Source organism: Anolis carolinensis, chromosome 2 (assembly GCF_035594765.1).
Source record: "Anolis carolinensis isolate JA03-04 chromosome 2, rAnoCar3.1.pri, whole genome shotgun sequence".
In the NCBI taxonomy this organism is placed as follows: Eukaryota; Metazoa; Chordata; class Lepidosauria; order Squamata; family Dactyloidae; genus Anolis; species Anolis carolinensis.
The window spans coordinates 160732952-160758521 of NC_085842.1; positions in this window are offsets into that span (position 1 = coordinate 160732952).

The following is a 25570-nucleotide window of genomic DNA, read 5'->3' on the forward strand; positions in this document are numbered from 1 at the left end:
TATCTTTACATGGTTTTATTGTATGTATGCGTAAGTGTGTACGTATTGTATGTTTTACATGTTTTGATATGGTCAAAAGTGACTAATCAATAAAGAATTGTTGTTGTTGATTGTTTACATTTGGTGTACTGCCTTTTTGATTTTTGCTTTGTATGTATTGTGTTGATTTTGTTGTAAACTGCCTGAGTCCTTGTGGAGAGGGGGTGGGATATAAAGATGATGATGATGATTATTATTAGTAGTAATATATTAATGTGAATATCTTGATATGCTATTTTAAAATGTATTTAACTTGCTGGTTCCGCAATGGCAGAGAGAAGGTGAAACTTTCTGGGGCTCTGGAGAGATTTCATCGCAATCAAGGTCTGAGGAGACTTCCAAGGTTTGGAGGATTTCCAAAAATCTCCTGGGAAAGGAGGTTCGAATTTGGGGCCTTATAGACTCTTGACTCTCCTTCGGTGGTGAGAAATTCCAACGTTTACCAACCGTGGGGGAAGGAGAGTCAGGCGGCAGCCATCAGCCTTGTTATGCAGCTGGCTAAACCCCAGCACTTTCTTTGCCGCGGAGTTTTAAAGGACTAAATTAGACTCTGGTTTGTTGCAAAAAAGATTTATCAACAGCTGGGTGAGACATTGACCCATATATAATTAGAATATCTGAAGTTTATTAGGCAGAATACTAACGGAACCTCTGCAGAATACCTATAGAGGGGCAGAGAGGGAAGATCCAAAAGATCTAAAATTATCTGCCAGAATATACTTACTACTAAGGGAATACTAGCATATATGAAATAATTGAAAGCTGAAATCACAAAATAGAGGAAAAATACGATTAGAAAGCTATCCGTCTGTGAAGATTACACTGGATCACAGGAAGATCTGAACTGAAAGAACTTGAGAAAGTTTAATATGGCGACAGTCTACCTCCAAGAGTGAAACTAAATGGAGAGGAGTGAAAGCCATAATACACGATTTAAGATTAGTAAGAAATAAGACTTTATTCCATCAAATTGCTGATTTAGAGCCCTGATTGCTGTATTCTATTACTTGAGTGAGGGGGCATCAGCACCCCCAGAGAAACTTAAGAGATAATTAAAGATCAGAGGCTTGGAAAAGATTTGCTAAAGAGACCTGCAGGGAGGCTGAGCAGGCAAGAAACAAAGGAGAGGAAAAGAGCAGCGCAAAAGCCCTGGCTACCTTCGGTGCACATTTTCGGAGCACGGTGACACATCAAGGGGGCCAAAGGAGGAGGAGGAGGGGAGACTTCTGGGGACTCGGCACACATTGTCGGTGTGCGGCGGTGTGCGACAGCAGGGAGAATCTCGGCACACATTGCCGGTGTGCGGAGGCAGCGATGAGCAACGGCGGGGAGAGTCTCGGCACACATTGCCGGTGTGCGGTGGTGTGCAACGGCAGGGAGGGGTGTGGCAAGGCGCAGACAACAGGAGACTCGGCGTGCTCAGCGGTACGCGGGGACAGGAGACAGGAGGAGAGCAGAAGGGGGATCTTCGGTGCACAGACAGTGCGCGGGGAAGCAGGAGAGGAGAAACAGAGAGGAATAGAGAAGAAAGAAGGGGGTAGAAGTGGGTAGAAGTGGGGTGCGAAAGAGAAGTGGAAAACACGGACTAGACTTTTAAAAACCTGGACTGGACTGGAGGGTGAAAGTGTAACCTGTAACTCAATTTGAGACCCTACAAATAAAGAGAAAGAGAGTAGAAACAGAGAGAGAGGAGACGGAAGTTAGAGAGAGTTAGAGGGATAAAGAGAAGGATAAGGAAGAGGTGAAAAGGAAATTGATTTGTAGAAGAGAAAGAATTGAGAGCAGAGATAACGGAGAGATAAGAGGTGCAGTGAGAGAAAGAGAAAGAGAAGTGGAAAACACGGACTGGACTAAGAAGGGATAGGTGAAGTGAGTGGAAAAGAAGGAGAAGGGAAAGGGAAAGAAGGGAAAAGGAAAGGGAAAGGGAATCAAAAAAGGGAAAGCTATACAGGTAAAGCTAACCAAATCTATTTGCCCTAGGGCATAACTCTTTAAGGCAGAGGATTAAGTGAATGGACACAAGACAGAAAACTAGAATGGCTGCCCAACAGCTGACTAAACAAAATAAAGAGCCAAGGACTTCCACACCAGAATTAAGACAAACAACTTTAAGTGTCACCCCAAAACAAGAACAAAATGTGCTTTTGGAAGAAATAAGGAAGTTGAGGTTAGAACAACGAGAGATGAAATCAGAACTTAAGAGGGATATGCAAGATCTCCATGCAGAAATGAGGGCAGATTATAAAAAAGAGATGAAGGATCTTAAAGATTCGATTAAAACACTCCAAGAAGAAGCAAGGAGCGCTATAACTAAAGTAGGTCAGTTGGAAACAGATTTTGTAGAACTACAAGGAAATCTACATTGGGAAAGAGAAAAGGAGATGGACGAAAGAGCTCTTTTAGAAATGAAAATGAGGGAGAACTCACTAAAAATAAGAGGCTTGAGAGAGGAACGTGAAGAAAAGCTAAGGCAAACCTTCATCCCAATATTTGCAAAAATCCTAAATATAGAAGAACAGAAAATGGACTGGGAAATAGACAAGATAAGTCGCGTAGATTCCATAAAGAACAGGAAATCTACTTTACCAAGGGACATCGTAATAACCTGTGTGAAGAAATCAACAAAAGAGGCCATATTACATTATAGTGCAAGGAATGAAATAACAATTAATGGACAGAGGGTAACAATATACAGAGATATACCTATAAGAATCCTGCAAAAGAGAAGAGAGTACAATTTCTTAACTTCTTTTCTAAGAGAACAAGCTATTCAATACAGATGGGCCAGGCTTCAAGGATTAAGCTTTCGATACCAGACTAAATGGTTTGTAATTAACTCAGTAGATGAGGCAAAGGAATTTATGAGGAAACTTGGAAAAGAAGACACTCAAAAAGGAGACCCACCACCGGAAGGGGAAATACCAGAAGATCTAGAAGGAGCAGTGGGAGACAGAAGAGAATGACACCTGTAGAAATACGCCAGAAAATGACACCAAGAGAAGAAAATGAGAAAATGAATGAAAGCCGACCTATGCACATGCAGCATAAAGAGAGACAGGATTTTACATTAGCAACAGCAAATATGAATATATCTGAATAAAACAACCATGGCAGACTTAAAAATATTATCTTGGAATATAAAAGGTATGTCTACACCAGAAAAAAGGAGGAAAATATACCACTTCTTAAGCAAGCAAAAACTTGATATCATCTGCCTTGAAGAAGTGAGAGTCAAGAAAGGGAAAAATTATCTGATGCAGAATAAAAGACTAGGTAAACATTTTTACTCGCTAGCAGATGAAAAGAAAAGAGGTGTAACAATCTACATAAGAGATAATATACCAGCACAAGAAATCTTTAAAGACGAATCTGGACACCAATTGGCAGTAGAAATCACCTGGCAAAATCAAAAAATCTTACTGGTTGGAGTGTATGGACCACACAAAGCCAAAGAAAAATTCTATAAGAGATTGGAAAAATCAATATTAGACATGGACTATGAAGAAATTATCTTGTTGGGAGATTGGAATGGAGTCCTGAACCCACAAATAGACAGACAATCTGGAAGGAAGATCAAACAAGATCAAGGGAAATTGCCCATAGCCTTTAATACTTTAATGAAAACAACAGGAGTGGTTGATGTCTGGAGACACTTATATGGGAATCAGAAGGGATTCACATTTTACTCAGAAGCACACTCATCCCTGTCAAGAATAGATATGTTTCTAACATCAAAAACCCTTATCCCACAGATAAAGAAAATGGAAATCTTGCCAAGAACCCTCTCCGACCATAATGCAATTTTGCTAGTTTTAAAAAAAGAGAGAACTGACTTTTCCTGGAAACTTAATGAAAACATGTTACAAGACCCAGAAATAGTCAAGAAAGCAAAAGACATTTTAACACTTTACTTTGCTGAAAATAAACCAGGAGAAGTAAAAATGGAGACTGTCTGGGATGCAAGCAAAGCTGTCATAAGAGGGTTCTTTATACAACAAAATGCAATTAGAAACAAAATAAAAAGGGAAAAATTGGATAAAATAAATTAAGCAATTAAAGAAAAGGAAAGAGAACTTCACAAAAACCCATCCAACAAAAAAACAATGGAAGAAATAAAGTTTCTACAAAAACAGCTAGATTTGATTTTATCAGAGGAGATAGCAAAGAAACTGACGAGATGGAAACAGAAAAATTTTGAATGGGCGAATAAAGACGGAAAGTGGTTAGCATTACGGTTAAGAAAGCAACAATGCTATACACCCATCACAAAAATAACAGACGGTAATCATATACACCATGAAACTACTAAAATCAAGAAAATATTTGAACAATACTACACAAATTTATACCAAAACAAAACAACTAACAAGGAAGAAATCCAAAAATATCTAGATGGATTAAAGATAAATAGATTCACAGAAGAAGATAGAAGAAGTTTAAACCGAGCAATCAGCATCGAGGAAATAGAAGAGGCAATACAATCTGCCAAAATAAACAAAGCTCCGGGACCCGATGGCCTCACAGCAAAATATTATAAAGTATTTCAGGAGAACTTAACTAAACCGCTACAAGCTATTATGAATTCGCTAAAAGAAGGGAAAATACCCGAATCATGGAAAGATGCATACATAACATTAATACCGAAGGAAGATAGAGACCCTCTACAACCAAAGAATTACAGACCTATATCACTTCTGAATGCAGACTACAAACTCTTTATGTCTATCCTGGCAAACAGATTGAAAAATATCCTAAAAAGAATAATCTCAAAAGACCAAGCCGGCTTTTTGCCGAATAGACAAATCAAACAGAATACAAGATGCCTCATCGATATAATTGAATTATTTGATAAACATCCCAGCAGGAAATTAGCGATACTCTTTTTAGACATAGAAAAAGCATTCGACAGCTTAAGCTGGGATTTTATGATGGAAGCTCTGCAAGCACATGATATGGGAGACCAATATATAAAAACAATAAGAACTATATACAAAGATCAATATGCGCAGTTAATAATCAATGGGGAGAAAACACAAAGAATCAGAATAAGACGTGGCACCAGGCAAGGTTGTCCACTATCGCCACTCCTGTTTATTATGTGCATAGAGATGCTTATAAAACAAATAAATGAAAACAAGGAGATAAAAGGTGTTCGGGCAGCAGGAAAAGAATATAAGATTCGCGCCTTCGCCGATGATATTGTTCTGACTCTGGAAAACCCCAATGACTGAAAGGAAAAATTAATTAATACCCTAACAAACTTCTCAGAATTAGCTGGGTTAAAAGTAAACAAAGAGAAAAGTCAATTTTTAACAAAGAACCTCACAGAATCGGAAAAACAAGAACTAAAAGAAAACACAGAATATAATATTGTACAGAAAGCCAAATACTTAGGAATATACATCACAAAGAAAAATTCAGAACTATTCAAAAATAATTATGAAAAGGTGTGGAGAGAGATAAAGAAAGAACTAACGGAATGGGACAAACGAGGGCTCTCCCTATTAGAGAGGATATCATCTATCAAAATGACAACACTGCCAAAAATGTTATTTTTGTTTCAAAACATACCAATTATTAACAACGAAAAAATCTTCAAAATTTGGCAAAAAGACATCTCAAAATTTATTTGGGCTGGGAAAAAACCAAGAGTAAAAATGAAAATACTTAATGATGATAAAACAAGAGGCGGCTTATCCCTTCCAAATTTACAACTCTACTTTCATGCATGCTGTCTGGACTGGATTAAAGAATGGGTGACCCTAGAAGACAATGAGCTATTAGATTTAGAAGGTATAAATCTCCCTTTTGGATGGCATGCATATTTAGATATACAAAAGGCCAAACCAACAGGCATATTTAATGATCATTACATACGAAGACCAATTCTAAACACCTGGAACAGATACAAAAAAAGAATATATACAAAGACACCAGAGTGGATGTCCCCACATGAGGCATACTACAAAAGGGAGAACATCTTACAAGGGAAATGGTTAACCTACAGGGAATTGGTCCATATTAATTTGGAAAACTCAGAAATGAAATCCCTAGAAGAACTGAACCAATCAGGCCTTAAATGTAACTGGCTTTTATATAGACAACTGCGTGAGAAATTTAAAGAACAACTCAAAACCTCAGGTTTCCAGACTGCAAAAACATGGTTTGATGTGGCGATGTTCCAAAAACCAAAAGGACTTATATCTTATATATACAAAAACCTACTGACTTGGCACACAGAAGAGGAAGTAGTAAAGGACTCAATGGTTAGATGGGCTCAAAACATCGGCCAAGAGATAAAAATGGTCCAATGGGAAAAAACATGGAATAGAAGAATGAAATACACGGCATGTCAAAACCTAAAAGAAAACATTTACAAAATGCACTTGCGGTGGTATCTCCCTCCAGAGAGATTAGCGAAGATGTACAACTGCACCGATAAATGCTGGAAATGTGGGAAAGAAAAAGGCACATTTTACCACCTGTGGTGGTCATGCAACAAAGTAAACAGCTATTGGAAACAGATTCATGCACATCTAGAAAAGATATTAAATACAAATTTTAAAATGACACCACAAATGTACCTTTTGAACATGCCCGAAGAAGAATTGGAAAGGAAATATGGAAGAATTTTGTTTTACGTGACAGTGGCAGCTCGGATAGTATACGCTAGATACTGGAAAACCCCTAAGGTACCTCCCTTAGCAGAACTGGAACAATATACTATAGAGTTGCTGATGATGGACAAAATAACAATGCACTTAAGAGGAGAACATTTAGAGAACTTTGTTAAGGAATGGCAACCAATGATCCAACATTTAAATGTAAAATTAATCTAAAAATATACATAGAGGAAGCTAATAGACTGAAGGCAAGGAGGAAACGGATATAAATTTGGAACTTATAATATCACTATATATACTATACAAATAGAAGCCTGTGACCCCTTATTGTAAATATATTGTCTGAGAAATGATTATGAAAGACTAATAGATGAAAGTATTGCACTGTATGCAACAAACACTCGCAATGTATGTATATTTGAATGAATGAAAATAAATAAACATTATATATACAAAAAATGTATTTAACTTGCTGTTTTAACGGTCAGTTGACTACAATGTCTGTACTTTTGCAATTATGATATCTATCCATCTGTTTATTTACATCTTGCCTTTCTCCTAGACTGGGACTCAAGGCAGATTACAAAAAGACACAAAATACAATAAAAGCCCACGTAGTTAAAGTGTACAAAATTAACACTCATGATTAAATGTACAAGGTCAAAGCAGCATTAAATAACCATTTTAAATTAAAATATTTTAAATTCTAACATTAGAAACAAAAATATATCACAGCACCTTTGTTAAAAATCATTTCCCCAAAGGTAGCTGGAAAAGAAGGATCTTAAGTTAACAAAGAAGGTGTCCTCTTTGCTTCCTGAGGGATAGAGCCACCAAGAACACTTTTTTCCATGTTCTCATAAGGCATTCTTTTGAAGTAGATGCAAAAGAAGAAGACATATCAATCCCAGAGACCTTAAAGTATGAGAAAGCTCATATAGGAAGAGACAGTCCTTCAAATAGACAGGGCCTGAGCAGAGCCGGCCCTAGGTATTTTTCAAGTGTAGGCGAACAGAATTTTGCCGCCCCCCCAAACCAATCACTGAAAAATAAAAGTGTTGGATAAGCGAAAATGTTGGATAATAAGGAGGGATTAAGGAAAAGCCTATTAAACATCAAATTACATTAAGATTTTACAAATTAAGCACCAAAACATCATGTTTTACAAGAAATCAACAGAAAAAGCAGTCTCAACTGCATCCCCATATGTTTTGCGCCCAAAGCGATCGCTTAATTCGCCTCATTGTTGGACCGGCTCTGGGCCTGAGCCATATATGCTTTCAAGCTCAAAACCAGCACTTTCATTGTGTCAGTGAAACTATCACAATAAGGGAGTTGTATGTTCCTTGTAACCAGCATTTGTTACAATCTGGCAGCAGTTCTTTGGACCCATTGAATTTCTGAACACTCTTCAAAGGCAGTCTCATTTACAGTGCATTACAGTAATCCAATTAGGATGTAACTAAATCATGTGTCCCCCATGGCCAATTCAGATATTGTAAAATGTTCCACCATTTATGCAGTGATTGATGTTTCCTTTATCGCAGGGCTAAGCCGGTTGTGTTACCCTATAGGTGTTGTGGGACTACACATTCCATTGCCTCCCTACCTTGCCAGTCTTGAGAGATCACATAGGGGCTCCAGTCCAACCACATTTTAAGGGCAAAAGCTTAACAATTGCTGACTAATATAATGAACACAAATATCTTCCTCCTCTAAAGGCTTTAGAAGAACAACAAAAATCTTTATAATGCACCCCTTTGTATTTCCAGTTTATTTATTAAGGCACTTAATGATGCACTAAAGTAGACATGGTAGAAGTTACCTGGAGCAGGTCAAATAAATACCCTTAAAATCCCTTTCCATTACATATCATGCATTACATTTCACATATTTCAGTAGTTTGCAAAAAGCAGAAGATTAGACTTGCTATTGTGATGGATTTAAAGGTGGGATAGAAATTAGTCCTGAAATTTAAATGTGCACCAGAGCTTTTCTTATGCTGCTGACAATTTATCAGAAGTGTGATCCCATTTTAAAATATTTAGCTTCCTGCACAGAATCCAGGAATTGTTGTTTGATGAGGTTATTAAGAATTCTCTATTAAAGACCTGTCTTCTCTTTCACAGAGCCAGAGTCCTCAGGGTTGCCTAGAAGAGGAAATGGCCATTAAGCAACCTTATTCTCAAAATAGTCAAGAAAGAGAGAAAGGCACAAAGGCAATCTGCAAAATTATGGTATTTGTCTCTCAGGATACTCATTGCTATCCTTTTGACTCCCTTTCTCAGATTAGCCCTTTCCTTGAAATTTCTGGGCTAAAGCCTAAGATCAGGAGGAAGGGTGAGCTCTTTCATTTTCCCAAAGATGGGACAGGGCAGGATCAGGAGGAGGACTGAAGCGTTTACTGGGTCAGGTGAATGTTGAAATGGGCATGGAAGAATTTCAGCAAATTCTCCTCCAAATTGCACCATGACAATCTCAATCTTTCTATGCATTTTTGGCAACTGTAGTTGTTGCTATCTTTAATAGGGCTTGAAAGATACTTGCTATAAGCTAAGAATAGGTAGATATGGATGCTCAGGATTTAACACTGCTTCACACTCAAAATTCAAAGCTCCTTTAATGATGGTGGGGACCTGAGGTTGCGGTTTCTTGCATATTCAATTGGTGCTTTGAAAGCTGACAACCCAGACCTTCCTGTACCACAAGAGAGAGGGCAGCCATGGTTCCTTGAACCTCTCCATGTTTTTAATGTTTTTTTTAAGCAATGGGGAGACAGGGTTTATCTGTTTTAGGTGATAGAAGTGGGGGTTGTGAATGAGAGGGGGGAATTATTTTTTGATTGATTTTTCTATCACTTTTTACTAGCTTATGTGCCCGGTATTGCCCAGGTTTGCATTTTGTAATGGTATTCATTAGTAAAAATAATTATTTTAGTTTCCAGAATACTGTCCTGCATAAGGTCTATATAACAGGATGGTTCAGAAAATTCCTTTTTGAACTACAATTCTCAGAATCTCTAGTCCACATGGTTTAAAACACTTGGAGCCTCATCACACTTGAGCATTTATCCACTTTAAATTTGGTTTCTGTCTCCTGCAGAATTCTGGAGTTTGTAGTTTGGTGAGGCCCAGGACCTGTCTGGCTGAGCTGTTTAAAGGGCCCTCCCTAAAGTGGTTTTAAAGTGGATCCAAACTTTAGTGTAATGAAGCCCTTGGTATTTTATTCTACTTTATTCTGGCTTTGGTTCAGTAAAATCCAAAACAGTAAGCTAGAAAGATTTCAGACCCACTAAGGCATGGGCCTATAAAGGTGTGAGCTAGTTTTTGCCCTGCACATCAATAGTGAAATGCTTTACATTGAAACTCAGACCTAAACAGAACCTGAAGTAGCTTCCAGTTTCTCTTTCAATGTTTTGGTGGTTGTGATGTGGAAGCTGGGTGGACTACAACTCCCATCATCCCCTGCCAATCCCCCCCCCCCAAAACCCCATCAATATTTTAAGTTGGATCATGAAGGGCAAATGTGCCAAGTTTGGACTAAAACCATCAAGCTGTGTAGGAGCCTTTTTTGGTTCAAATATATAAATAAACATAAACATATTCTGACATTGTATACAGAGATAGCCTTTAATTTATTGTCTTTTTGGTTGTATGTTATATTATTGATTTTTTTTTAAAAAAAATCTTTTAAAAAGCCACTCCATACATGGCTAAGTCATCTGTTTCCCTCCAGAAGACCCATTTGTCATAACAGCTTAGGAGAAACCGTCAGGAAGTTTAAGGCCCACGTCTAATGTCTGGTGGGACAAGCTTAACTCGTCAAAATCCTTTTGCCTGAAGCAAAATATGTGATATTGTTCCAAGGACACTCCTTATTAAATTCAATACATTACATTTATAGCTCACTCATTATTAAAGTGGTTGTTTTTTAAAAAAATTATTTCACCCTTCCTTTAGAGCAGGGATGGGAAAGTGCAGACCTCCGGTATTGTTTCACTTCAGGTTCTAGCACTTCTTGCTATTGGCTATGCTGACTCACAACCTCATCAGATGTTTGGTAGCAGCAGGTGGTGATGCTCTGCTTTGCCGTGGGGTGTGGGGAATCCAGTGCCCCATGCCCTGCATTGCCCAGAAAGTGATCACATGAGGGGAAGCATGAGCACACAGCTTCCCGCATAGATTAGATGGCAACACGAAAAGCCTCCCATGTTGCTGCGGTGGCATGCTGGTTCCACTCTCCTACACCCATGGAGCAGGCACAATATCATCTGATGGAAGCCAGCCGGCTCCATTAGTGACCAGGGCTAGATCGGCGTATGCTGCTGATTTTAGCCTTGTACGATGCGGTCATAGGATAGATGAGAATTAAAACCTAACTTCTGAAGAACCATCTTTTTATCCACCCCTGGACTAAGGAGGTTGGGGCAGCAAACCAAAATACATAGTTTAGTCCTTTTCCATTTATCCTCAGGGGCTTCTCATGAACTTGGGGGGACAGAATAGCTAAGTTTAAATGTCTGAAAGGATATCATATTTTAGGTGGTGCAGGCTTGTTTTCTGCTGCTCTGGAGACTGTGCCACAGAGTAATGGATTCAAGTTGAAGGGAAAAAGATTCCACCGAAACATAAGGAACTATGATGGTAAGAACTATTCAGCAGTGGAATATGCTGCCTCTTGTGGCCGAGAGTGGTGGAGTCTCCTGTTGTCAAAAAATCAACACTCCTCCGAAAGAATAAACCTGAGTTCCAAAATCAATACAAATTTTATTGTATTGTTTACAATGTAAAGGTTTTGCTATGTTGACATTTTAGCATTAGCAGTAGACTCCATTTCCAGCAGCCTGGCTGAAAAACTATACTTTCTGAAAAGGATTTGTTAACCTTTCATCAATATAACCCCTGAAAGAAACTGAAGAGGAAATGTGTGTCCGCAAACCTAGAAAAAAAGCTTATTTGTTAATCCCCTAACAAAAGGAGTTTTGCTCTGTGCTTCAAAATTGTACACCTTTGGCCTTCCTAAAATATCATTTATAATATTCACATGGTTGTAACCCTCTTGAGACCCACATACATATGTTATGTTTTAAAAATAACTAAGCTGCGTTGAAGCGAGGAATTCTAGCTAGTAGCTATACATATAGAGTCCAGCGATTTTGGGAAAACTTAAGGAAAATATCTTGCTTGTGTGTGTATGTGCCTGAAGGGCTTTTCTGGCTCCCTTTCTACTGTGAGGTGAGTCCATCAAGAAAAGACAATGCCAGCTGGAAAAGCTAAATCTTATCAATTGAAACTTCAATCTCCTGAATGAATCCAGAGATGGGCTGCTGCCAGACAACAAAAACAAACAGATAAAATTTGTATGTTTGTCATTGAACTGATCATATTTACATAACAGCCCATTGTGTTTCCGAGGCTCACCCTTTGTACAAACCGGACTTGATCAACAATCTCATCATAGAGTGTTTTAGCTATTGCCTCAATACATGTTCCCTGTCTGCCCCTTTTTCAGGTGGACTTTTCAAAATGAAACTGACTCCAAACCTTCCAATGACAGTTGTTTATGTTTTCTGCCATAGGAGAGACTCCATCTACTCCTGACATCATGAGGATTCCCCAGCCAATGTGGCCCCAGAATGAAACCGAGCCAATTTATGACCATCTAGGGGAGAATACAGGAACTTTGAATGGATGTCAAAGAGGATAAAATGCCTCATACTGTATTGCATGGTTATGTCCTATTCCTTTTGAGCAGACTCTACATAAGTCATCCTTTCAGGCCTGAAAGCAAATCTCTGTTCCTTTTGCCTTCAAACCCAGTTTGCATGTTGATCTGGTGTACAAGGTAGAGGGCATGTCAGGCAGTGAATCTGCAGCCCACTCTTTAGTGAGTAGCTGAATGTCGGCCTCATGTCTTTGGAGGTTTTTCAGCAGAGGCTGGATGGCCATCTTTTGGGAGTGCTTGGCAGAATGGGGTTGACCCTTGTGATCTCTTGCAACTCTATGAATTGATTATTCTATGACAGCTAAGTAAGATTTTGAGCCTTTTTTGTGGTCTTAGTTTAGTATTTTCACCATTATGCTACACTGGGCCACATAAAAAGTTCAGAAGATCCACATGTAATTTATTTAGGCAGTTTATCAGGCTGTACTGATGATGTTGAAAACAAAATGAAGGTGGCCTGGGCTGAGATATTTTGCTGCCTGAAGCAGAATAATAAATGGCGTCTCCCCCTTCATTAAGGTATATAGGTCCCTAATTGTTTTGCACCAGAGGTAATAGAATCTTTCAACATCCCTTCTCAACTCACTGGTGTCGTCAACCAGATCTGGATGGGGTTACACTCCACCTGAAAGACTGTGTTCAGAGCTTGGGAATGCTCCTGGATCTGACTCTCCAAATGTCAGCCTAGGTAGATGTGACGGTCAGGAGTGCTTACAACCAGCTTTGGCTGATATGCCAGCTGTGCCCTTTCCTAGATTTGGAGGGCCTGACGATGGTAGTGCATGCACTGGTAACCTCAAAACTGGACTTCTGCAATGTGCTCTACATTGGGTTATCTTTGTACCAAGTACAGAAACTACAGCTGGTTCAAAATACGATAGCAGATTGGTTACAGGAAAATCCAGGAGTGAGCATATTACACCTATCCTAAAGTCACTTCACTGGCTGCCAATTCGTTTCTGGGCAAAGTACAAGGTGTTGGTTTTGAGCTTTAAAGCCCTACATGGTTTGGGTCCAGGTGGTACAGGATAAACCATCTTATCCTGTACAATCCATCCCGAACACTTAGATCCTTTTTGTGGTGTTTACTCCAACCAGCCAGAACCCAAGTGGCAATCACCACCCAGAGGACCTTTTCATCGGCCATCACAATACTGTGGAATGACCAGCTGAAAGAGCTCCAACAACTAAATTAGCTGTTGGAATTTGAAAACCATCTAAATAATAATAATAATAATAATAATAATAATAATAATAATAATAATAATAATAATAATAATATACTTTATTTATAACCTGCCCTATCTCCCCGAGGGGACTCAAGGCAGTTAAGACCTATCTCTTCCGGCAGGCCTATCCAGCCAGTTTTTAAACATAAATTTTAAGCTTGTGTCCTTTGTTTAATCTTTGTTTTGTGTATTTTATAGAAATATGTTTTAATGTGCATCTTTTAGAGAAATATAGTTTAATATGTGTATTTGTGCTATTTTTACAATGTTTGTGTTTTAATTATGCTGTAACCCACCTTGAACCACGAGGAGAGGTGAGTAAGAAATATAACAACAACAACAACAACAACAACCTGTAAATGACCAACAATTTACTTCCCTTTCTTGAAATTGCTAACAATGTATTGTCCATTTATGAAACTGAACATATTTATCTGCAGTAGCCACCTTGGTTTGGCCAACAGTAGAGATAGCCTTGGAATTTATCCCCTGTCCATATTTTTCTTGGGAACCTGATATATGTTCAAGAAGAAATGGAGGAGCTCCTCTTTCCCAGCACAAAACTTGCCCGAAGGGAATTGGATACACCTGGCTTTATTAGATTCCCCTATTGCAGAATGATTTTGCTGCAATTCAGTGGATGGTATTGTAAAGCACAGCATTAAGTATGTTCAAAACCACAGACTAAAATCATAATGGGATTTATGCAAATCCCTTTTCCACCTGAAATGCTGTAGAATTACTGTTTGTGGAAATTATCACTTCATCTACTTGCACGGTAAGATGCCACAGCCTTGCTTTTTTGCCTCTTGTTTCACTACATTAATCCTGAGTTGGAGATGGCTGCAGATATAAACCTGTCTGCTTGTGCAGTGAGTTTTGCATTTCAGGCAAACAAGCCCTGTCAGATGTTTGGAATTTTCCTGACGGTTTCGGAGATGCTACTTTGAGGTTTCTACCTGGTGCAGGAATAGCGAAGGTAGTGATGGGAGTTTAAAAGAGTTTGTTTTTAATTCATTCTTTCTCTAGCCCTTTAAAACCTCTCTTCGGTTTAAAAACAATTGAGGGGAGTTCAGTGTTTTTCATGGCCTCTCAGAGCTGAACCTTTTTTGCCTTCCTTTCTTTTTTGCCTCCAAACATTTGCAGCTTTTCAATTTTTCATCAGGGTGTATGAAATCCCAGGGTCACACAGATGCCAGTCAGGCAGTCCTTGCTGCGCCTTCCTCTTTTCTGTTTGATTATTTCCTCCTCCTATCTCTCTGCTGTCCTTGGTGGAATACTCATCACCTCTGGATGTTGTCTGAGCACACACAAAGGCTGCCTCTCTAGCTTCAGCTGTTTGCAAATGATAGGTTCTTGGAAATAGAGCTGACAAAAGTGCTTTGTATTCTTTGTTTCTTATTTACCCAGAGGCACCCGTATTTTGCATTTGGCTCCTTCCAAGGACATCCAATTCCTGGGACTCTGTTTTATCCTTTTTCTATATTTTTGTTTTTGAAAAGCGCTCTACAAAATGTTTTCATCTTTACTGCCACCCCACATCATTTCCTATTAGGAACAAAAGTCGCCCTTTCTTGTCAAAATAGTCAAGGTTTGCCTCATTTAATAAAAGATGTTGGCTCACCCAGTGGAACCAGATGCCTCCCTTTAAATCCCAGTTAGATGTGCAGTGAGATCAGGACTGGGCCCACCATTGGGCAAGTTGCCTCAGACCCTGATTCTTATTCAGCTATGAAATCTACTTATTTGTTTAAGAAAGTTGTAGAGTTACAGATAACAATGAAATGAATGTTATGCATACCAGCATTGCATGCTTTATGGAAAATAGACAGATTATGGCACGACAAATAAATATTGTATGTCAAATCACCAGTGTAGAGGTCAAAGGCAGCTTTCCAGAAGCTCTCATTAGCTTTGAATGAACTTCTGTCAGTAAATGCTACTCAGTAGTAAAATGACAGTGTCAGATTTCAAGCAGGCACGAGATTCAAGGGGACTTTTGTTATATAGGCATTAGCCAGGCTCCACTTGTGCTTTCGAATTTCTTTGTTCAACACTCAACAGGATGAATTTGTATCATGAGTTGTCAATTAGGAAGACTACTGCTGTGGTCATTCACAATGAGCTTTTCTAACAAACCATTTGGAGGAGGCTTGGTTAAGAACCTACGTGCAAAATACACCTTTTAGTAAAGTATGACCCCCATACCATGGAGCTGATACCTGCAGTTTCAACCACTTACATCCAACAAAATATCTCTTTTGTAGAGATTTTTCTAAGTCCTCCAGGGTGACACTATGATAACTTTCGGCAGAAGCTGTTTATTTCTATGTTGTCGTGTTTCCAGAGTAAGTACAGGAACATATCCCCTGTGGATATGAGGATCATAACATATTCTGCTTACTGGTCAGTGACCTGTGCTAGTGTGTTTTGACTGTGCATTGAACTGGGGAAGAAGGATATCTAGCAAAGGGGTGATGAACATCAGGCCCTGGGGCCAAATCTGCCTGCGTCCTCTTCCCTATGGCATCATCATTTAATAGTTTTCTACTTTTTGTGCAGATTTTTCACTTTACTTAAAGGTTGAGATGACTCTCTTGTGGCTTAGTTACTGGAAGTAACATTTTAATCTATACTATGCTGTATATTATGACTGAGTTAAGAGTTTTGGGGTTAGAATCTATATTCAAATTCTTTACTCAGCCATGAGAGCTACTGGGCTGTCTGGGAAAGGTTTTTAATATAATGTTTTGATGAAATGAACTTTTTTGAATGCTACCAGCCAGAGTTCCTTGGAGAAAGAACAAGGCTACAATATGGCAATATTTAGTACAGTAGAGTCTCACTTATCCAACATAAACGGGCCGGCAGAATGTTGGATAAGTGAATATGTTGGATAATAAGGAGGGATTAAGGAAACGCCTATTAAACATCAAATTAGGTTATGATTTTACAAATTAACCACCAAAACATCATGTTAGACAACAAATTTGACAGAAAAAGTAGTTCAATACGCAGTAATGCTATGTAGTAATTACTGTATTTACGAATTTAGCACCAAAATATCACGATATATTGAAAACATTGACTACAAAAATGCGTTGTATAATCCAGAACGTTGGATAAGTGAGTGTTGGATAAGTGAGATTCTACTGTACTGTGCTTATGTCCTTGGCTCTGCCTTTCACTAAAATGCAGACCCTGACAACAACTGTGGAAATGAATCCGGCCCTCAAGACAACATTAGTTCCCCAATGGTGATGTAGCATGTTAACTATGGTTTACTTTAAAAGGAGTCAAAGTTTAAGGACTGGCACCAGTAATAGTATTTGAGTGCTGTGCACTTGGTAGCTGCTTGGGGATGGGAATGATATATAATGTAGGTGTCTCGCAGTGTTTGGAAGAGGGTTTGTTGGACCACAGTTTTCAGAATGCTGCCTTGCATAAGGTATATATAACTTTCAGAATCTCCAGTCCACATGGACTAAAGCACTTGGTATTTTATTCCACCTAGTGTTCTGGCTCTGGTTTAGTAAAATCCAGAACAGTAAGCTAGAACAATTTCTGACTTAATAAGGCATGGGCCTATAAAGGTGTGAGCCAGTTTTTGCCCTTCACATCAATAGTGAGATGTTCTACATTGGGTTGCTGTGAGTTGTCTGGGCTGTATGGCCATGTTCCAGAAACATACAGCCTGGAAAACTCACAACAACCCAGTGATTCTGGCCATGAAAGCCTTCAACAACACAATGGTTTACATTGAAACTCAGATGAAAACAGAACCTGAAGTAACTTCCAGTTTCCTTTTCAATGTTTTTGATGGTTGTGATGTGGGAATTGGGGGTGTATTTTACCTTATTTGAGGGTTTTGTGTGATTTATGCTTTTTTAAAATGTGAGTTTCATGCCACTGTGCTTTCCCCCTCTATTCTCTCTAAAATTTCTTTCCTCCAGTCTTGATATTTCTCTTAGGAATGTGTAACTTTTTTGACTTATGGCAGGGTGTGATCTTTTTTTTTTATCCTGGGAGTTTCTGATATAGTCTCTGATAAAAGCCATACTTTTTGTCTTGTGGTTTTGACTGATGATGTTTGGAATGGCAGTGTAACCTCTGTGGTTTCCTACTTGCCTTCCCAGACTGAATATTTCCTCCTTTTTTGTCATGGCTAGTACAGACAGTGGTTGGAACGGCCAATGGGGGAGACAGAGGTCAGCAGTTTCCAGCAGTCTCCTCAGCTTAATTTAGTCACTGCTGAGGACAAGCCTTTAGCAATGACAAACACTCCCCAGCAGTCTGAGCAAGCCGAGGCAAATACAGCAGAACCAGCCAGCAAGGAGTTAAATATACCTCTAGCTTTAGTGGAGAAATGAGCTGTCAACAAGCAATAGCTGAGATCTTAAGATAAAGATGCCCAATCTAAAGACTTCTTATGACAGTCAACGCAGTTGTGCTCTGACTGAACCCAGCCTCATCTATTCTTGGATACTCAACTTTGCAGACTTTGGCTATTGTTTATCCCAGACTTGCTCCTGCAATTGTCAAGCTTTGATTCCAGTAATTGAACTTTGACTACAGCTTTGGACTATCCTTTTTAGTTATTGTTTGGGCTTGGTGCTTTGACTTGGAATATTGATGTTGGCTTCTGGTGTTTGCCTTGTGAACTTTTTTTTCCCCTTGTGTCAGGGGCAACTTGAGTCGCTTCAGGAGTGAGAGAATTGGCTATCTGCGAGGACGTTGCCCAGGGGACGCCCGGATGTTTTTAACATCCTTGTGGGAGGGTTCTGTCATGTCCCCGCATGGAGCTGGAGCTTATAGAGGGAGCTCATCCGCACTCTCCCCAGGTGGGATTCGAACCTGGCAGCTTTCAGGTCAGCAACCCAACCTTCAAGTCACTTAGTCCACTATGCCATCTGGGGGATCTGTGAACTGTGCTTCTGATAATGTAGTATAATCACACTACTTTTCTGTCTTTTACACTTAGAGTTGTAAACTATTATATTTTACCAGGATAACTTTAACAATAAAAAAAGGAAATCTGACAGGAAAGATGGATACTGGATAACGAGTGAATGATGAGTTTTTGGTTCATGGTGGGGATCACTCGGGGTGGAGGGAAGAAAGCCATGCCCACACCACATCTTAGCCACAGCTCAGCTGATAGAAAAGAGACACTGAAAATAAGTGTGCAGATCACTAAACTCTGCTACAATTAGAACAAACCAGGACCCAATCACCAGTACATTTAAAGCATGACTGGATGTGATGGTGGAAACAACTGTTATAAGGTGTGAAATCCTGAAACAGAAGGTTCTGACAATTATCACAACTATTGAGCAATCTGGAGGAGCCCTGGGCCACTTCAGAAATGGGTTTTGAGTACAGTTCTATATTCTAATAATGGAATCAGTTCCAGTCATGTGCATAAGCATATATGAAATATAAAGTGGATGGATCGATAAAATATGACTGATATTCTGCTTCTTACATTTTACATTAGTACAAGCTCTCTGTGTTCTGCCAGTTTTGTGTGTCTGCCCAAAGTCATTGATGCCAGCTGTCCCTGTTTTGTTTTCTGGTTTATATCTTTTAGTTTGTCACAAGTTCTATTTTGCAGTTATAGTAGGCATGTTCACTCCTGACTAGTGTATATATGTATTCATGTATTTCTAGGAGGCTTGGGAATTTGCATGTGAATGTATTTGGGGGGGGGGGGGGTAAACAGTTTATTATAGTTATGGTATATAACAGAACAACAAATCATAGCAGATATAGTCAGATAACAATAATTTTGATGCATACAATACATGCATATCTACGTTAGTCAATCAACCAGTTAATTCTGACATTGAGTGCATATTATTATCAGTAACTTAACTTAAAACATATAGTCTTGCTACTTCTACATGTTATCCACTATTTTTAGTCTAAATTTTCTACACATTAAAAAAATTTAATATAATATATATAATATATAATATTCAAACAACAACACATGACGTATTACACACGACAGACCATACACGCACCCAAAACCCCTATCCCACACAAAAGAAAACCTCTTCCCCACACCCGTGCTGTCAAAGGTCAGACACCAACTGAGAGCAAAATATAGTTTATTTAAGTAACAACTCAAAAATAGCTCAGTAAATTGTGAGAGGCTTAAAACACTTAATCTTCAGTGTTATTAAGCAATCAAAACAGAAAAAACACCAAAAACATGACTGGCATATAATCCGGATTAACCAGAGATATAATCCGGATTTAACATAAAGTACTTGAACTCAGCCCAAAGACACAAAACGGGCTTAAAATGGCAAAACAAAGGTAAATCACCGCAAAGCCCCAAAACCTTCCCCAAAACCCAGGAGTACAGCAGCGATTCCAAAATGAGGCAAAAACCCAAACAGGGTTTAAAAGCTCTTCACCGAAGGCGGCACAAACAAACAGAACTGGAAAACGCTGAGGAGTTAGCGGCAAGCCGCTGCAGAGACGGAAACCAGGCCAGGAGCCAAAGGAGCGTAGCGTTGTAGCGAAGTCGAGCCGTCCAAAGTTGGGTTAAGGGAACAGCGTCAGGATCGGGAACAAGGCCAGCAGTCAGCAACGGTAGACAGCCATGGAGATGAGAACGATGCCAAGCTGAGTTTGGGAGCGAAGAGATAAGCCAAGTTGAAATTCAGTCCAAGGTCCAAAGGGTGAAGTCGTCCACATCAAAGGATGGCACAAAAAGCCATGACAATGAAGGCGATCAGCAGATCTGTTGCAAAGTCCCAAGCCAGTCTTCAGAATCACGTACCGGAAAACCAATGGCGCCCAGCAACACCTTGCCACACACAAAGAACAGTGGCCAAAAAATCCCAATTTATTTAGGTTTCCTTGGGCGTCCAAACTTCCAACGCCTAGGGTCAGGTGTCCCAAGTTCCTCATCAGAATCTGAGCTCCAAACAGCCAACGCCCTAGGATCAGGCATCCCAAGCTCCTCATCAGAATCAACATCATCCTGCCCACACCCAACTCTGTCCACACCTGTGGAACTACCCTCATTCCTCCAGGCAGACCATGTGGGATCTGCTTCTGAAGATACCCAAGCCTCTCCAGCATCCACAGCCTCCATGGACCCAGATTCCTCTCCAAGATCCTCCGGAGCACATGCCCAATCTATGCCAACTTCCTCTGTCACCACCGGTTCCTCAGCATCCATTTCCAGCTCAAGATCCCCTCCCAAGTCCTCACATGAATCCTCCATGGAAGACTCCCCATCATTCTCCCTGATTCTCTTCCTGTGTAAATCTTCCAGCGAGCCCTCCTCGCGAGGGTTCTTCCTTCCTCTCCTGATCTCTCCATTATCACTCACAGCCTCAGAAGACTCATTCACAACACGTGCACCCTGCACCATGACTTCCAATGCTGAAGCACTATGAAGCCTTTAAGCCTATTTGTCTATCTTTGTTCATAGTAAGCCTAAATTACTAATGGAGCTCCTCTGTGTTACTGATTCTCTATTCAGATATGCCATGGCCAACTTCCATTTTTTCAAGAAGTCCTCATTAACTTTTGTTCCTCCTATTATTGGTTAGTTTAACCATTAGCATATATTCTCGCATTCTTTCCCTCCAATCCTTTTTAGATAAACTTTTTTCCCCTTTTCCAGTCTTTGGCTATGATCAAGCTTGCTACGGCAAAACTATATTGTTATATTTTTTGATCATTTTGATTATTGTTTTCTCTATGTAAACCTAATAGACACAATCCTAGGGTTTTAAAAAATCTTATTATGTAGGATTTTATTTGTCTCCTTAGTTACCTTATTCCAAAATGCCTGTATGGTCACACAGGTCTTACCATATATGGAAGAATGTTCCTTTCTGTTTCCTACACCTCCAGCAAATACCTTGTTGTGGTTTGTCTATTTTTGTCAATGTTTCTGGGGTGATATGGCATCTATAAAACATTTTATATTGATTCTCCCTAATTGATCCAGATAGCGTAAATGTGAATTCTTTCTTCCATAGGTATTCTCAGCTATCCAATTCTATTGGTCTGCCTAGGTCCTTGGCATGTGAATGTATTTGAATGGTTCATGCTGATTCTAACAGAAGCTCAAGACATTAAGAGCCTGAGAAGGACAAAAATATGCCACTCCTCCATTATATAATGCACATGAGTTAACTGCGATGGCAATTAAACTTGATTTGAAGTCTGCTTATGGAATGAAATTATTGCCCATGTGAGCAACCAGCTAGGTTAGAGGTCACAGGGCAGTTGGTATGACAGACACAACTCTGCCCTTCTACATCTTACCCCTAACAGCTGCTTCTATTTTCCTGGTAAGGAAGGACCTGGAAAAACTTTTAAAAATGTGTAGTTGAGAGCCATCTGTGGTATTGTCAAGGAATAACAAATTTATTTTACTTGCACAATTATGTGAACTCATGTTTTGTTATTGAACCTACTAAAAGATTTCCAGGTTTTAGGCACTTATTTGCTCCATTATGTTCAAACCTAATGACATTTTCAGTTCTGGAATCTATCAGCATTCTGTGTTGATATAAGATTACGATGCAAAGTTCCTTCTCTGAATCACATGGCTCTGGACCTAGAGCATTTCTGTTTCCTTCACAGTTTCCCTTTCTCACCTAAACAAGGTGTCTAGAAAAGGAGAAGATCCCTTCTTTTCATTTGTCAAAGAGCAGATACCACCTTGCTCATGTGTGGGTTTTGAGTAAACATTTCCTCTGTGTGTGTGTGTGTTTTTAAACAACCCCAATTTCCCCAATTGTACAGGGATTTTAAAAAAGCAACAACATCCATTGACATCAATGTCAATTGAGTTTCTTCTGAGTTGGCTGAACACAGATTCCATTGAAACACATGGGACAAGTTATAGAAGAGTCTTAAAGGGGATTAGAATGAGCTGAAGCTCTCCCGCTTCTCTTTGGAAAAGATCTGGGGTTTAGACAGTGGGGTATGTATTGGGGGAAGGAAACTGTCCTACTGCCAGCATCTCTCCTGCTAAAGAGGAGACTATGGCTGGATCTACACAATCATATAATCCAGGATCCGATCCCAGATTATCTGCTTTGAACTGGTCTATATGAGTCTACAATGTCATATAATCTGGTTATACTAATTTATGCAATGCTTTTGATATGAAATAAATAAAATCTGGGACCAGGCACTGGTTTATATGGCCGTGCAGATGGGGCCATGGTTTTATAGAGCTTAGCATGTAGGCATACCAAGCAAGCCTGAGTCAGTTTCTCTTTCTTCTGTGATCTAATATTTTTAAATATCTAGGTTTTCCCATTCTAAAACATGAAGGAAATTTTGATTAATGTTGACATGGAAATAATTAGTACCAGGCAAATTCAATAGACTCAGTTAGTTCTATCATGAGAAAAGTCTGTTCTATCTTCTGGCATTATTATTATTATTATTATTATTATTATTATTATTATTATTATTATTATCTTGCTTTTATCTTAATTGAAACACGATATCAGTGTTCAAGATGAGGATGCTCAGCAAAAAGAAAGAGGTGACAGTTATAATTTTACATTAGCATAACTGAGTCCACAAGGGTCCACACTCAGACATCTTAGATTAAGCAGACATTTAATGCCCTGTAACTGAATGTTTCAATTTGTCCATTTGTGTTTTCCCCACATCTAATGTTATAGCCTGTTCAGCTATGGAACCCAGGTGGAAGCAAGACCTCTCTAACTTGTTCAGAATTGGGGGGGGGGGGGAGCGTCAAGTAGCATCCTGTTAGCGACTTATGTAGGTGTATCTCCCTCTCATACATGTAACAGTTATTTTGAATAAGGTGCTAAAGGCTGTTCGCTTGCCCTTACACTCTATCCTGAAATCTCCCAATGCCTAGCAGCTATCAAACACTTGGAGAGACATCTACTGCAATTGGGTCCTGGTGGGAAGGGAAGGGGAGCAGTTTACAGCAGAATGATCTGGCTGCTTTTGGGCTTTGAAAACAAAGACAGGTCCAGCAACGTTTGGAATGAGGAAGTTGGCATCACAGTGGATGATGAAGCAGCTGCTCCCCCTGTGGCCGGAATCGAGCATACCTTCAGGAAGCTGGAAGCTGGAGAAGGTTAAATTGCCTCTGTGTCTGTCTCTGTCTCTAGGTTCATATGGCATTGAATATTTACCTTGTATGTGTACATTGTGATCCACCCTGAGTCCCCTTCAGGGTAATAAGGGCTGAATATAAATACTGTAAATAAATAATGTTAGGGGAAAACCTCTACCTTACATTTTACTACCTCATTCCATGAAATTAAGAGGATGCAGTTTGCAATATCCCTTTATATGACAACTATATGTATATGCACTCACTTTATTGAATGGAGGCATGAATTCATTGGGAAAGACAAGATCTTTATCATGCACACGTGCGCGCGCGCACACACACACACACAAACAGAGCATTGCTTAACCGTCCCTGTGTGGGAGGGATGCAGTCTACATGGGAGTGGATTTGACAGATCTCTATGCTCTATTTGGGCCTGTCTCTATGTTAATTTTCCCCTAATTAGTTTCTCATTTAGTTTCTGACCTGCTAAGTAGTCCACAGAGATGACATGGCAACTATTTCTTCCCAATCTTTCCAAACTGGCATATTTTTTTTAAAAAGAAGTCTTGTTAAAGGAACAAATGAGATTCTCACTTGGTTTTCATTTTATCCCTCAAAGTATACTTTGCTTTTATGAGCAGCAATCTCTTCCTTGGTGTGGATGGATAGGAAATATTTCCCTCATTTATGAGAAAACTTGTATTATGGCTCCAAGGCTCTTGTTTAATAATAATAAAAAAGTCTTTCTAGATCCATACAGTCTCATTTTTGAAGGAGGAAACAACCCTATCATTACATTATGTGACACCAGTCTGCCATATCATACTGTCTATCAGTATATTTGTGGAGAAAACTAACTCTTAAATGGTGCCACATTAAATATTTGAAGTTTAAAAAAAGGTATTTCCACCAAGGGCTGTTGTTATTACAGGCTTATGATGAAGTGTCCTTTGCAGAAATAAACATGTGTGGTAATGGACCTGTAAGCTGATTTGCTCGAGGCATTGAAATTGCCACCTCATTGCTCAATATAATCTATCACTGCAGACATTAAAAGCACATTTTAGAGGGAATTATATGATTAATCTCAGTACAGTCCAATGAGAATCAAATGGTTTTCAACATTTGAGTAACACAGAAGGAAAATGAGAAGTGGCGATGGTAGCGCAATGCTAATGAGGACTTGCTGATGTAATGTAAGATATGGAGAATGAAATTACAAAGTGGTTGTTTACCAACTGAGCATATTTTGGAAGAGGTTTGATATTACAATTTTAGGACTTGTAGTCCTGTTCCCATTTTTCCAGGCTTTGCAATATAGAAGGAGCATCACAGAGAAAGAAATGACCTTGGAAGTCATCTAGTTGAGTCCTTGCCCAGTATTTGTAAGGCAAAGATATTTAATCAAGAGACGTAAACATCAGTTATGGTTGTCTTGGAAGAGGTAGTGAGCAACGAGTTTCACACAGATCAAAATCAGATTGATAGCTGACCAGTTTTTTTAAAAAAGCTGTCCTGCCATCTTCGTTTCCCTGTTTTAGCAGCTGGATCCAGAAACATCAAGTGAAATGTCTGACTCCAAGGAAATTTCTGTCCTTCAAATGAGACACAAAATGAAAACCCAATTTCGACCATAAGGTTACCACTGCTGGTTGTCAGAGGCAGCACATCTGTGTGTATGATTTGCTTGGGAACAAGAAAAAGAAAGTGAGAGTAAGCCCACCATGTGTGAATGGACTGTTGGACTAGATCCACTATGTCTCTTTTTTTTTTGAAGGTGTTATGTAAAGTGCTTTGAGCAGTTTTGTGAACAGATTTCCAATCCAGAGTGTGGTAAAGTTTTGCCAACATACATGCACTGAACAGCT